Below are 11,627 nucleotides of genomic sequence, written 5' to 3'. Positions count from 1 at the left end.
GGATGAACCAGTCTTTGCCGTAATGTATTTTGGGGTTTAAAAGCCACTGGGACGTTATGTTTAGAAAATAAATGTCTCAGTTTCTCTGATACTCCCTCAACATATGGAATGACCACTGGTCTGGGTCTGGGTTCCTCCTTTTCACCTGTTTGCTGACTGGAGTCCTGTTTGGGTTTCTTCTCTGCTTTTAGGAAGGCCCAGTTAGGATATCCACAAGACAGGCTCTAGAGCAATGTGGATATCCTGGATGGCCCAGCACAGAAGATCAACATCATCAGGCCAGGACTCTGCGGTCTACACTCATCTCCAGGCCAGCGGTCACTCTTTCAGGGATGAAGATGTTCACATCCTGGATAGAGAGGAACGATGGTTTGAGAGAGGAGTAAAGGAGGCCATCTTTGTGAAAAGAAACCGTCCATCATTAAACAGGGGTGGAGGCCTCCGGGTTCAACTGTCCCCCTCTTACAATGCTGTGATTGCTAGTATCACTCAGCCCTCTGTGAACAGTAAACAGCCATCAGTGTGCTAATGATCCATTGTTAGGCTGATGGTCCTTCTTGAGCATGTGATCAGGTGGTTTTGGTTGTCAGCAGCAAAACTGGTTGATCCACTCTGAGAAGGTGCTATTTAAGAGACTGAGCTGAATACAGCTCCTCAGACTGAGGAAGTCTCTTGGATGAGAGACGAAACGTTTCTACATTTTTTTGTTGTTTTGCTTTGTTTTGTTTTTTTGAATGTCCAGAGGACCAGATTTAACTTTTTTAGATTTCCTGCCAGTTTTATGAGTTTTAAAAGATTGTTACTTCTGACTCTGTGTTGCAAAACTATTTTACCACATCGGTTTCTCCACTAGTGTTTGATCCCTCCATTGTTGTTCTTTAAATTTCAGCAGAAAGCAGCAGCTGGAAAACAAACAAACAACTGTTGTCTTCTGGGCCATGTAGTTCTTTTGACTTGCCTTACAGTATAGGCTTATTGAAAGAAAACTACAAAATGGTGGTGCCTGTCCAAAGTACTCTTGTTTTGTGTATTTTTTGTCCTATTGGTCGGTTCCCGCTCCCGTCCGCTCCCGTTAACTTTTTATCCCGTACCGTCCAAATCACGTGAGTAATATTAAAGTCGACAACTGTGTGTCATCGTGTACAATCTTATTAATTCATTCAACCTTTATTTAAACAGATAAATCACATTGAGCCTCGAAGACTCATTTACAAGTGAGACCTGTTTGGACAGACAAAAACAGTGGTTAGAAAATGTTATGTTGAAAAACCGTGAAAGAGTGAGTCCGCGAAAGTCGAACCACCAAGTATCGAGGGACAACTGTATGAACAGAGTAGAACAAGTTGACAGCAGCAGAGTGAGGAAATGTGGTCTGTATGTCCTCCAGTAGTTGATGCTATAGCAACATAACTAAGGGATAGCTCTGAAAAACCCAAGCCAACGCTACGTATAGGATTTATCAAAAAGGAAAGTTTTAAGTCTAGTCGTTTTGAAAAACATTGGACACAAATCTGATGTAGTCCCACATATGAAAAAGACTTAAGTTGGATTTGAAAAAAAAAAAATCAGATTTGTCATGTTCAGACTGTCATAACAAAAGTGAGTGGTGGCACAGAGGTTTGTGAAGGTGGGCCTGTGATTGGAAGGTCGCTGGTTCAACTCCCGGTACAGACAACATCAAAATATGGGTGGGATAGTTGAAGCACCCACACCTGCCTCCACCCTCATTTGCCCCACTCTGGGCCCTTGAGCAAGGCCCTTAACCCCCACCATCTGCTCCCCCAGGTGCCCTACACAGCAGCTCTCTGCTCCACACAAAGAGCTGTGGTAGCTCGGTGGTCTGTGGTTGCGTCAGGAAGGACTTCCAGAAGAAAAAACAATTGCCAAGTCTTCGTGTGAGTTAGTTCACTGTGACGACCTCTGAAGAAGGGAGCAGCCGAAAGAAGAAAAATAAAACATCTGGTACGGGTTGCATTTGACTGTAGTGTGAACATACCTAAATGAACTGGGACTAGTGAAGTGATGGGAGACAGGTGGCTTAATGTAATGGGAAACAGGTGTAGGTGGGCAGGGCAGAGGAGCAGAAGCTAGTTTAGGAAATAGACCACTACTCAAGGTTTTTTCCAAACAAAAAAACACCAAGAATCCAGAACCATGACAGAACAAATCAACAGTTATCATTTTCTAATAAAACTGGATGTTTTAAATAATAATAATAATAAAAAAAACACTTTTCAAATTTGCCCAGTAATTATTCAATTTTCCTTTAAATATTCAAAGTTCCTCTTATTAATCCTGATCCGGTTAGCCCAGTCAGCTCTAACTGTTGCACATGCTCTTCCCCTCTATAAAAGCAGCTCGCCTCTCATCACCTGGCTGTGTTGTGCTTTACTCACACAGGACTGAACAACCACAAACTGTTTAAACGCAGAAAAGACATTTTAACTAATCTCAGCTGATGCTTTATGTTTTAAGACCTTTGCTTGTTTCAGGTGTTTAAAACAAAAACGGTTTGCGTTACTTACTCCCAGTCCTGCAGTTGAATATTCCTGTAATGAAACAGATGTGTCCAACTGCTAATTCTACTGGTAGGGGATTGATATTCCTTCATTTTTACTGGTCCACTTGGTCAATGTCAAGGGGCAGATTTTGATAGTAAAGCTGAGTTTTCCACCATAGAATGTCCATATTCATAAATTTCAAAATAAGATATCAGAAATATGCCGGGAATGCTCTTCTCTTTCCTTTTCTTTTTACGATGGAAGGTGGGCTTTTACTATAGGTTCTTTCTGGAAATAACACTGGGTATCGCCACTGGATAATAGTAAAAAAAAATCTAAATCTAAACAAAAACAGTTCAATTCAGTTTATTTCTATAGCACCAAGTCACAACAGAAGTCATCTCAGGGCACTGAACAGAAACATTCATATATAAAAATAATGATTTAACATTATTTATCTGAGGAGCAGACTGCTTTGAGTTTAACTCCATCACAGAACTCTCATCTTGAGCAAGCATGAAGGCGACAGTGGAAAGGAAAAACTCCCTCATGAGGAAGAAACCTTTAGCAGAACCAGGCTCAGGACAAGCGACCATCTGCTTCAACCGGCTGGGTTCGAGAGGAACAGATACACAATGGCAGGTCAAGAATCACGTTAAGCTAGAAATAATATCAAATGAAAACTATTCAATTTAAATCCAAAAAAGTTCAATCTGGTCCTCTGGACATTCAAAAAAACAAAAAACAAAACAAAGCAAAAAAAATCTAGAAACGTTTCGTCTCTCATCCAAGAGACTTCCTCAGTCTGAGCTGCTGTTTTCAGCTCAGTCTCTTAAATAGCACCTTCACAGAGTGGATCAACCAGTTTGTTGCTGACAACCAAAACCAGCTGATCACATGCTCAAGAAGGACCATCAGCCTAACAATGGATCATTAGCACACTGATGGCTGTTTACTGTTCACAGAGAGCTGAGTGATACTAGCAATCACAGCATTGTAAGAGGGGGACAGTTGAACCCGGAGGCCTCCACCCCTGTTTATTGATGGACGATTTCTTTTCACAAAGATGGCCTCCTTTACTCCTCTCTCAAACCATCGTTCCTCTCTGTCCAGGATGTGAACATCTTCATCCCTGAAAGAGTGACCGCTGGCCTGGAGATGAGTGTAGACCGCAGAATCCTGGCCTGATGATGTTGATCTTCTGTGCTGGGCCATCCTTTTGGCCAGATTGAACTTTTTTGGATTTTTCTACCTGGATTATTGAGCATTATTGATATTCAATTTTAACAATTAATTTAAGGAAGTGAGGTCAATTTGTCCTCTTGTAGCTTAGCCTATAGCAGCATAACAAGCCAACCCTAACTATAGGATATATCTAAAAGGAAAGTCTTAATCCCAGTCTTCAAAACTGGACAATGTGTCAGCCTCAAAGACAGAAACTGGAAGTTGGTTCCACAAGAGAGGAGCCTGATAACTGAAAGATCTTCCTCCCATTCTGCTTTTGGAAACTCTAGGAACCACAAGTAAACCTGCAGTCTGAGAACAAATTGCTCTATTAGGAAAATATGGATCAATAAGATATCAAATATAAGATGGATCTAGGTTGTTAAGGGCTTTGTAGGTTAGAAGTAAGATTTTGATTTCTATCCTGAATCCGACAGGGAGCCATGATGTTTGCATTAATTCATCAGAAACAAACATTTTATCTAAACTTTTTATTATTAGAAAAATCACTGCCCATTCTTAGTTAATAATGACAAAAATAAAATAGTGAACTCTTTCATTATTTTCCCTTTTTAGTTTCTGTAGCCATAACTTGCCATGCGTAGCTGCATATTCCAGCCTTGAACCCAACAGATTGTATGAATATTCAGCTCTTATAGCTGACAGCACCGCTGGACGTCTGACTCAGGTCTGACCTCAAACTTCTGCTGGTGCAAAGCAGGATCCTTGCTCTCATGGGGGTGTTAGAGGTAGGATTTGCCCGAGGTTACAGGAGGCTGTTTGCGGTGCCAAAAGTCTGTGCTGCAGAAATGAAGTGGATCGTTCAGTGTTTAGGTGTGTCCTGACCTAGCCGCGGGCGTGAATAGAAATGTCCCGTGATTGCCTGAATCTGTCACCAAGCTTGTTATTTGCAGACACAGGTAGTGTCTGTAGAAAAATAAATTCTCCCAGATTTTTTAATTTGTTCAAGTTTTTCATTTTAAGATGTGGCATTAAGGCTATTGAAGCAGGTAGAGCAGCTCTTTCACTACCACTAACTCTGACTACGATATTGACATTTCAAATATGCTGGGGAGAAAATGTTATTTGTAGCGCTCAACCCCTCTCTTGTTATAAAAAAACAAAATCAATGGCATGTGAAAATTGTGTGGTGGATTTGAGGGAGGAGGGGAAGTGGTTACAGCAGGAACTGGGAGGAGGGCTCGTGTTTTTTTTCTAGTTGATTAAGCTGCTCAGACCATTCTTTGTGAAGGCAGAGGGAGATGATCACAAGAGAGATGGAAGCTAAACCGCCCAGAGGAAGGCCTTTTGGGTTCATTGCTCTTGGATTGATGCGGGCAAGGGGGGTTGTTCTGGGCTTGGTTTCAGGGGGTATGAGCCTATTCAGAGGCAAGACTGCAAGCTCCTTGGATTTATTTTGGTCCAGTGGGTCGCTGCAGAGGTGCTGCTGGGGCTATGCTGGAGGATTTAAACCTCCTCAACAGCTGAAAAGCATCGCATGGTGTTCAGATAGAAAATGAAAGCAGGGAGGCAAAGCCATCTACTGTCATGATCAGATTTCATGGCAGACTGAAACATGGGGAGGAAAGCAGCAGAAAGGACCTAACTAGATGGGCTGATGGGATAAAAATGAGCGATTATGTCAAAAATAATAAATGTTTCTCAAAGGAATGCTTCAACGGCCGCCGTCTTTCCCATAGGTTTCTGGCCATGGGAGGATGGGTTTTGGTTGTCGGCTACAGCAGGGGTTCTCAAAGTTTTTGGGTTCAGGGACCCCTTACAGTGGAGAAAAAGTTTCAGGGTCCCCCTCATAACCCTCATGTTTATTAAATAAACTTCTTAAATTTGTCTCTTTAATGCAATGGAAATATTTGTGTAACATAAATACTCAAGACCTGTTCTTGAATAGTGTTAATACAATTTTATACTTTTAAACATGTGGTATTTTTCATTCAAGACACTTAATTAAAAAAAATTAATTTAAACTTCCAAAAATTAGTTTTGAGAAAATTAACAATCAACATTTTTTTTTTTCTGTGTGGCCCGGCACCAATTGACCCACGGATCGTACCAGTCCGTGGCCTGGTGGTTGGAGACCACTGTCTTACGGCATCACACACTTAGCTAGCATGTCTGTATTGCACATGGCTAGCTTAGCACTACACTAAGATGCTACAGACGTAGAGCTCCACTTCTCGGAAGCATCCTAATCTCCCCTATCAGAAGCTGCCACCAACACTAACATAGTGCTAAGCTAGCGAGCAACTAGTTGTTTCCACCTCCTCCCCGTGTGAGCATCCTGCCAAGGCAGGAGACGCAGAGGAGAAACACCGCTGCTGTGAAGAGTTGTAAGTAACCATGAAAACCTGGAGTGGACTTTTAGTGGTTTGAGTATTCTATTAATCAACTGGAATGGATTCCTTCACGAAAAAATAAAAACTGCTGAGTGAACTAATGTTTCATGGTAAATGTGTGTGTGTTCTTAATGAACCTCAATTATATGTGAGGTGGACACGTCCCCCTCACATATAATTGATGCGACGCCTATGGCTCCTGTGCACATACAGGCATGGGCACAAACGTTTCCTGCTTTTGCCTTTTGGCAGCCGGTGTTAAAAAGTGTCCGTTTTTGGATTAGATGAGAGAAAATGTGAGTTAAGAAGGAAGCTGGGAAAGAAATAGAGAGATAGAGTGAATCAGTGACTGAGTGAAGGATAGAGAGTTTGTTGTCCTCGAACTGAAGACAGCAGAGTCCCTGTCTGCAGCTGCATGGCTCCAGTAGCAATGCTCCATTTCAGGGATTTTGTGCATTAAACCAACACACAGACAGAAAGAGAACATGCTCTAAAGTGAGGCTTCTCATTAATGTGCACAGCACCGCAGGGCCTATTTTAGAGACCATTACGTTCTGGTAAGAAGGGCTTGTTTGTCGAGATGGAGCGAGAATTGTGTCTGACGTCGCTTCTTCCTTGAGCTGCACTTGATGCAAAGTCACATCAGTTCACATATACTGGAGAATTGGCACTACTTAATTCCCCTTGTGGGAAGTATTCACTCCTGCTTTCTTTTTATACAAAATATTTAAAAAAAGCATAATATATATATTTTTCTCTTGACCCTCTGCTATCTGTGCCATCTTTGAAGACTTTGAAATGCCCAAGGGGACCTGGTTGTGTAAAATCTGGTGTAAGGCTTCCGTGCTGTAGACGTATGACTTCTCAACAGTACCTGCAACTTTTCTGGGACATTCAACACAAAGAAAAATCTAATTATAAAAAGCTTGTGACTCCACTCACTCCAGACACGTTTGAACTGAGAAAACCTCCTGGATGGGAAGTGAAACAGCTTTAACTAATATTTTTTTTGGGCACGCTCAGAATTCACAACCCTCAGATCCACTGATATCCAGTGGTGGTGATGGAGGAGTTGTTTGATCGGGGAACACGATGCTGTCTGCTGCAAGGTCACCATGATGAATGGACCAACTCTGAAGGTCTGTCCTGAAGTTGCAGGACTGTGCAGTCTGACCTTGGATGAAACAAGACGTAAATTATCAACTTCAAACTGATGGATGATGTGTAAACTTGACCTTTAACCCCCAAATACAGTAAAAAGTGACACTTTACAACTATCACTTCTGCTGATACCTTTTATTAAACGTTTTTAATGCTCACAAAAATGTTTTGTTTTGTTTTTCTTATCATTTTGAACAATATTTTACAAATTAGTACGTAGAAATTATGTTTCTGGGGTACAAATACAATCACCAAATTAAAAGATGAACTTGTTGTAGGTTTACAGTAGAAATGCAGTGATTCCTGGTTTGTGGGCCAGCACTCATTTTCAGTATGTATACAGCTCTGACTTCTAATTTTTCTGATACCAATGTCTCTCAAAAATACAAATAATTTTCTTGACTCATTATTTTGTGCAGGGTTAAAAGGGAGATGGTGCTATTTCCTGCTGACACTGTGTGAAATGTGGGGTGCACCTCAGTCACAAGAACTCAGAGACAAGCAAAGTGAAAATTTAGTTTTTCAATAGTCATAAAAACCTCCCAATTTATTTATTAATCTAAAAAAAACTTTTTTTTTAGCTGCTCCCTCCCTCAGGGGTCGCCACAGTGAAGTAACTCGCACAAAGACTCTGCATTTGTTTTACGCCGGATGACTTCACAGACCACTGAGCTACCACAGCCTCTGTGTGGAGCAGAGAGCTGCTATCTAGTGCGCCCGGAGGAGCAGATGGTGGGGGTTAAGGGCCTTGCTCAAGGGCCCAGATTGGGGCAAATGAGGGTGGAGGCAGATGTGGTTGTTTTACCTTTTCCACCCACATTTTGCTGTTGTTGGTCCAGGGAGTCGAACTGGTGACCTTCCGATCACAGGCTTGGCTTCTCTAATCTCTGCGCCACCACTCCCACCAATGGAAAAAATATAACTAAAACTACTTTTTTTGTTTTCCCACCAGCATCACGTGGTAATTTATTGCTAACATAAGTTAGCAAGTTTTGTAAGTTTCTTTTTTTTTTTAATTGTCAGCACAGAATCAAAAAATGCTCAAGTGATTTTCAGATTTATGCTCAGGTTTAGTTTCAAATCAGATTTTTTTCCCCACACAACGATGCAGTTTTGTCATATGTAACCATAGCGATCATGTTGATGAGATGTTCTTTTAGGAGCATCATGGTGATGTGGGGCTTAGAATCAGAATAAACTTTATTATCATTGCACCGAGATACAATGTGAATATGTACGTACAGTCGTCTGAAAGATGGGCAGAGTGCACAAAGCTGCAGCTATAAATAGCGCGGCCCTCTTATTCTTATTCAGAATAATATTTTGCTTAGATGAGAAAAGGGAAGAAAACATGAGGAGAGACGGTATAAAAAAAGATCTCTCACACCGTGTCCTAGACAGGGCACAATTTGAGTCATTAAAAAAAACATACCACAGCAAAGCAACATAAACAGACGTTATACATGGACATATAGGCGGTGAAAACATTGAATTTTTAAGGGAAAGTCGTAGCATAGTCCAGAGCCCCCCCCCTCAGCCATTGTCCAGATAAGAGGTGACGTTCATCTTCAGCTCAGTTGAGGTTCTGTTACATGTCCACAGCCTCGGGGAAGGGAGTGGTGAGGAGACAGTCTAAGCATCTTTGTTGTTTTCCAAACATTCCAGGAGGAGTTGAGATAAGTTTGGGCATCAAGGCCACAGTTTGGGTCAGGCAGAACTCGTGAATTGTTGTTTCTGCCTTTTAAAGTCTCGTTGGTATATATTCCTCTGATGGAAACTCCAAAACAGCCGAATTGATCCTTTACGCCAAAAATCGAGCTCACAGCTTCTCCAGATTATTCCCACCATTCATGAGTGCTGCCAGGGAGATCACAGTCCTGATAACAGCTGCTCCAGCTCCCTGCTGCAGCTTCCCACATTCAGTCTGAGCGCTGTCGAGCTTCGACACGTCCACATGAATTTAGACAATCCAGAATTCTTGGAGTCTGTCTTTTCCCATCACTTCTGTGGGAGCTTCTCTGAGAATACCAGAGTGAGCGGCATGGATTATTTATTTCAAATAATCAAGCGCGACCCAAATTGAGCCTTAACCCGAGCCGAGCCGACCCGAACTGAGAATTATAATAAAAATGCATAACCTGTATAGTAGATGGTCACATTTTAATGCATCAATATCTATAGTTCTATAGACCAGGGTTCTCAAACATTTTGGGTTCAGGGACCCCTTAAATGGGAGAAAAAGTTTCAGGGACCCCCCATAACCCTCATGCTTATTAAAATAATTTTCTTCAGTTTGTCTCTTTAATGTAATGGAATTATTTGAGTAACATAAATACTTAAGACCTGTTCTTTAATCGTGTCAATACAATTTTTATACTTTTAAACATTGGGTATTTTTTTATTCAAGACACACTTAACAGTTTTTTTTGTTTCAACTTCCAAAAATTACTGTTTGAGAAAATTAACAGTATCAAAAACACTTTAAAACTTTACCTAGTCACATAATGAACATAAATGCATTGCCACTTCAAATTATTACAGAAACCCCTTGACATAAAACTGAACAGAATCATAATAACATTAGTCATACCAAGTAACAGTGCTTCATTTGTAAAAAATATCGATGCCAGAACGTAAATAGCAGGTGGGCAGGAGGTAGTGGGGTCCCAATTTGAGAACCACTGCTTTAGATCCATGTTCCAATTTCTAATAATGTAACTGCTTTTGTTCTATTTCTCTGGATCTGTGGATGATTTTCTTCCAGTACATAACCAACAACTCCACCACCTGTTTTTCTTTCTTTTTCCAAACCTCACTGCTGATCAAAGTGGAATGAGCTTGATTACTTCAGCCAGTGATCACAAGTGGATCTGATTGCAATGAGCTGAATAAAAGAACCACACTATAAAGTTTCAGGTTTTTTGCTGCTGATTGCCAAATGTTTAGATTATTGTCGAACTGAATGATAATTGCAACCTGGCTCTTATAGATCATAGACTTTTCTTTAAGAGGCAAGTTCAAAAATGAGCAAATTGGGGGTATTTTGTCACCAACAGAAGATTGTCTGCCCCCAAATCTTTTAAGAAGCGGCTAAAATGATTGATACTTGATTAACAACTGTTGAACATCACTTCTGCTAAATGAGATAAAATCAAAAACTGTCCGATTGTTGACGCATTGTCCCTCTCTTGCAAAAAAATTTACTTACGTTCTCGATCATTTATAGGCAATATGCTCCAATTACGCATCCTCACGGGTTTAGAATGTGGTTTATATAAGAGTAGGCTGTTTCGGCTACAACGGATGAGATTATTTGAGTAAATACTCAAAAGTAAAGGTGATTTTGTGAGAGAGGCTATTGCTCCCCCTCTGTGCCTTTCTCCTTTTGTTTTCCTTTTACATTTGACTCAGTATTTTGTATAGATAGGTTCTCTAAGGATCTGGCACCTTCACAGGGGAATACATTGTATTTGTGGAAGCAATCTGTCTACTTGAAGACTGAGTCTCCAGAGTGTCTTACCTCTCATGTCTTCAGTTTTGTTGCCCAGAATGAAAGTAGACACTGACCACTGTCCGTCTGGTATCCTTAAGGGTTTAGCTTTTTCTGTGTTCTTGAGTGATTGTCTGTATCTATTTGTCCATGTGCTGTGCATACACCACTGGAATAACATTTATTTTATTTATTTTTTCTTCTTTCGGCTGCTCCCTTATTCAGGGATCGCCACAGCGAACTGTCGCACGAAGACTTGGCAATTATTTTTACGCCAGATGCCCTACCTGATGCAACCACAGACCACCGAGCTACCACAGCCCTCTGTTTGGAGCAGAGAGCTGCTGCCTAGGACACCCGGAGGAGCAGATGGGGGTTAAGTGCCTTGCTCAAGGGCCCAGAGTGGGACGAACGAGGGTGGGGGCAGGTGTGGGTGCTTCACCTACCCCACCCACATTTTTGATGTTGTCGATACCGGGGCTTGAACCGGCGATCTTCCGATCACAGGCCCACCTTCTCTAACCTCTGCACCACCACTCCCCCTATACCACTGACATAACATTTACATCCTACAATTTGCAACTGTTAGACATGACATTACATTAAATTATGACCTGACAATAATGCCGGGTAGTGAGTGGGACATCAAATTCAAATTCAAATTCAAATTCAAAAATACTTTATTAATCCCAAAGGGAAATTATTTGTTGTTGTAACTCGTTATCCTCATTTCATTAAGAGATGTTATAGATACTGATGCTGTAGACAGGAAGGATCTCTTGTAAAGGTCCATCCCACAGTGGATCCTAAGAAACTGTGACAAACTAAACTAACTAACTTAGACAAACTAAGAATCATGGGCAATGTGTGACATTGAAATAAATAAATAAATAAATA

General features: G+C 41.1%; 1 protein-coding gene across 1 annotated transcript in view; it reads left to right on the top strand.

Moving 5' to 3' along the window:
* Positions 1-11,627, top strand: part of ptprua (protein tyrosine phosphatase receptor type Ua) — a 502,564-nt gene that overhangs the window by 26,900 nt on the left and 464,037 nt on the right. The gene's annotated exons all lie outside the window — the stretch shown is intronic.

The sequence above is a fragment of the Nematolebias whitei genome, chromosome 19, assembly GCF_014905685.2.
Source record: "Nematolebias whitei isolate Nwh7 chromosome 19, NemWhi1, whole genome shotgun sequence".
Lineage (NCBI taxonomy): Eukaryota > Metazoa > Chordata > Actinopteri > Cyprinodontiformes > Rivulidae > Nematolebias > Nematolebias whitei.
The sequence above is the reverse complement of the archived record's forward strand: the minus strand, read 5'-3'. Positions and strand labels throughout refer to the sequence as shown.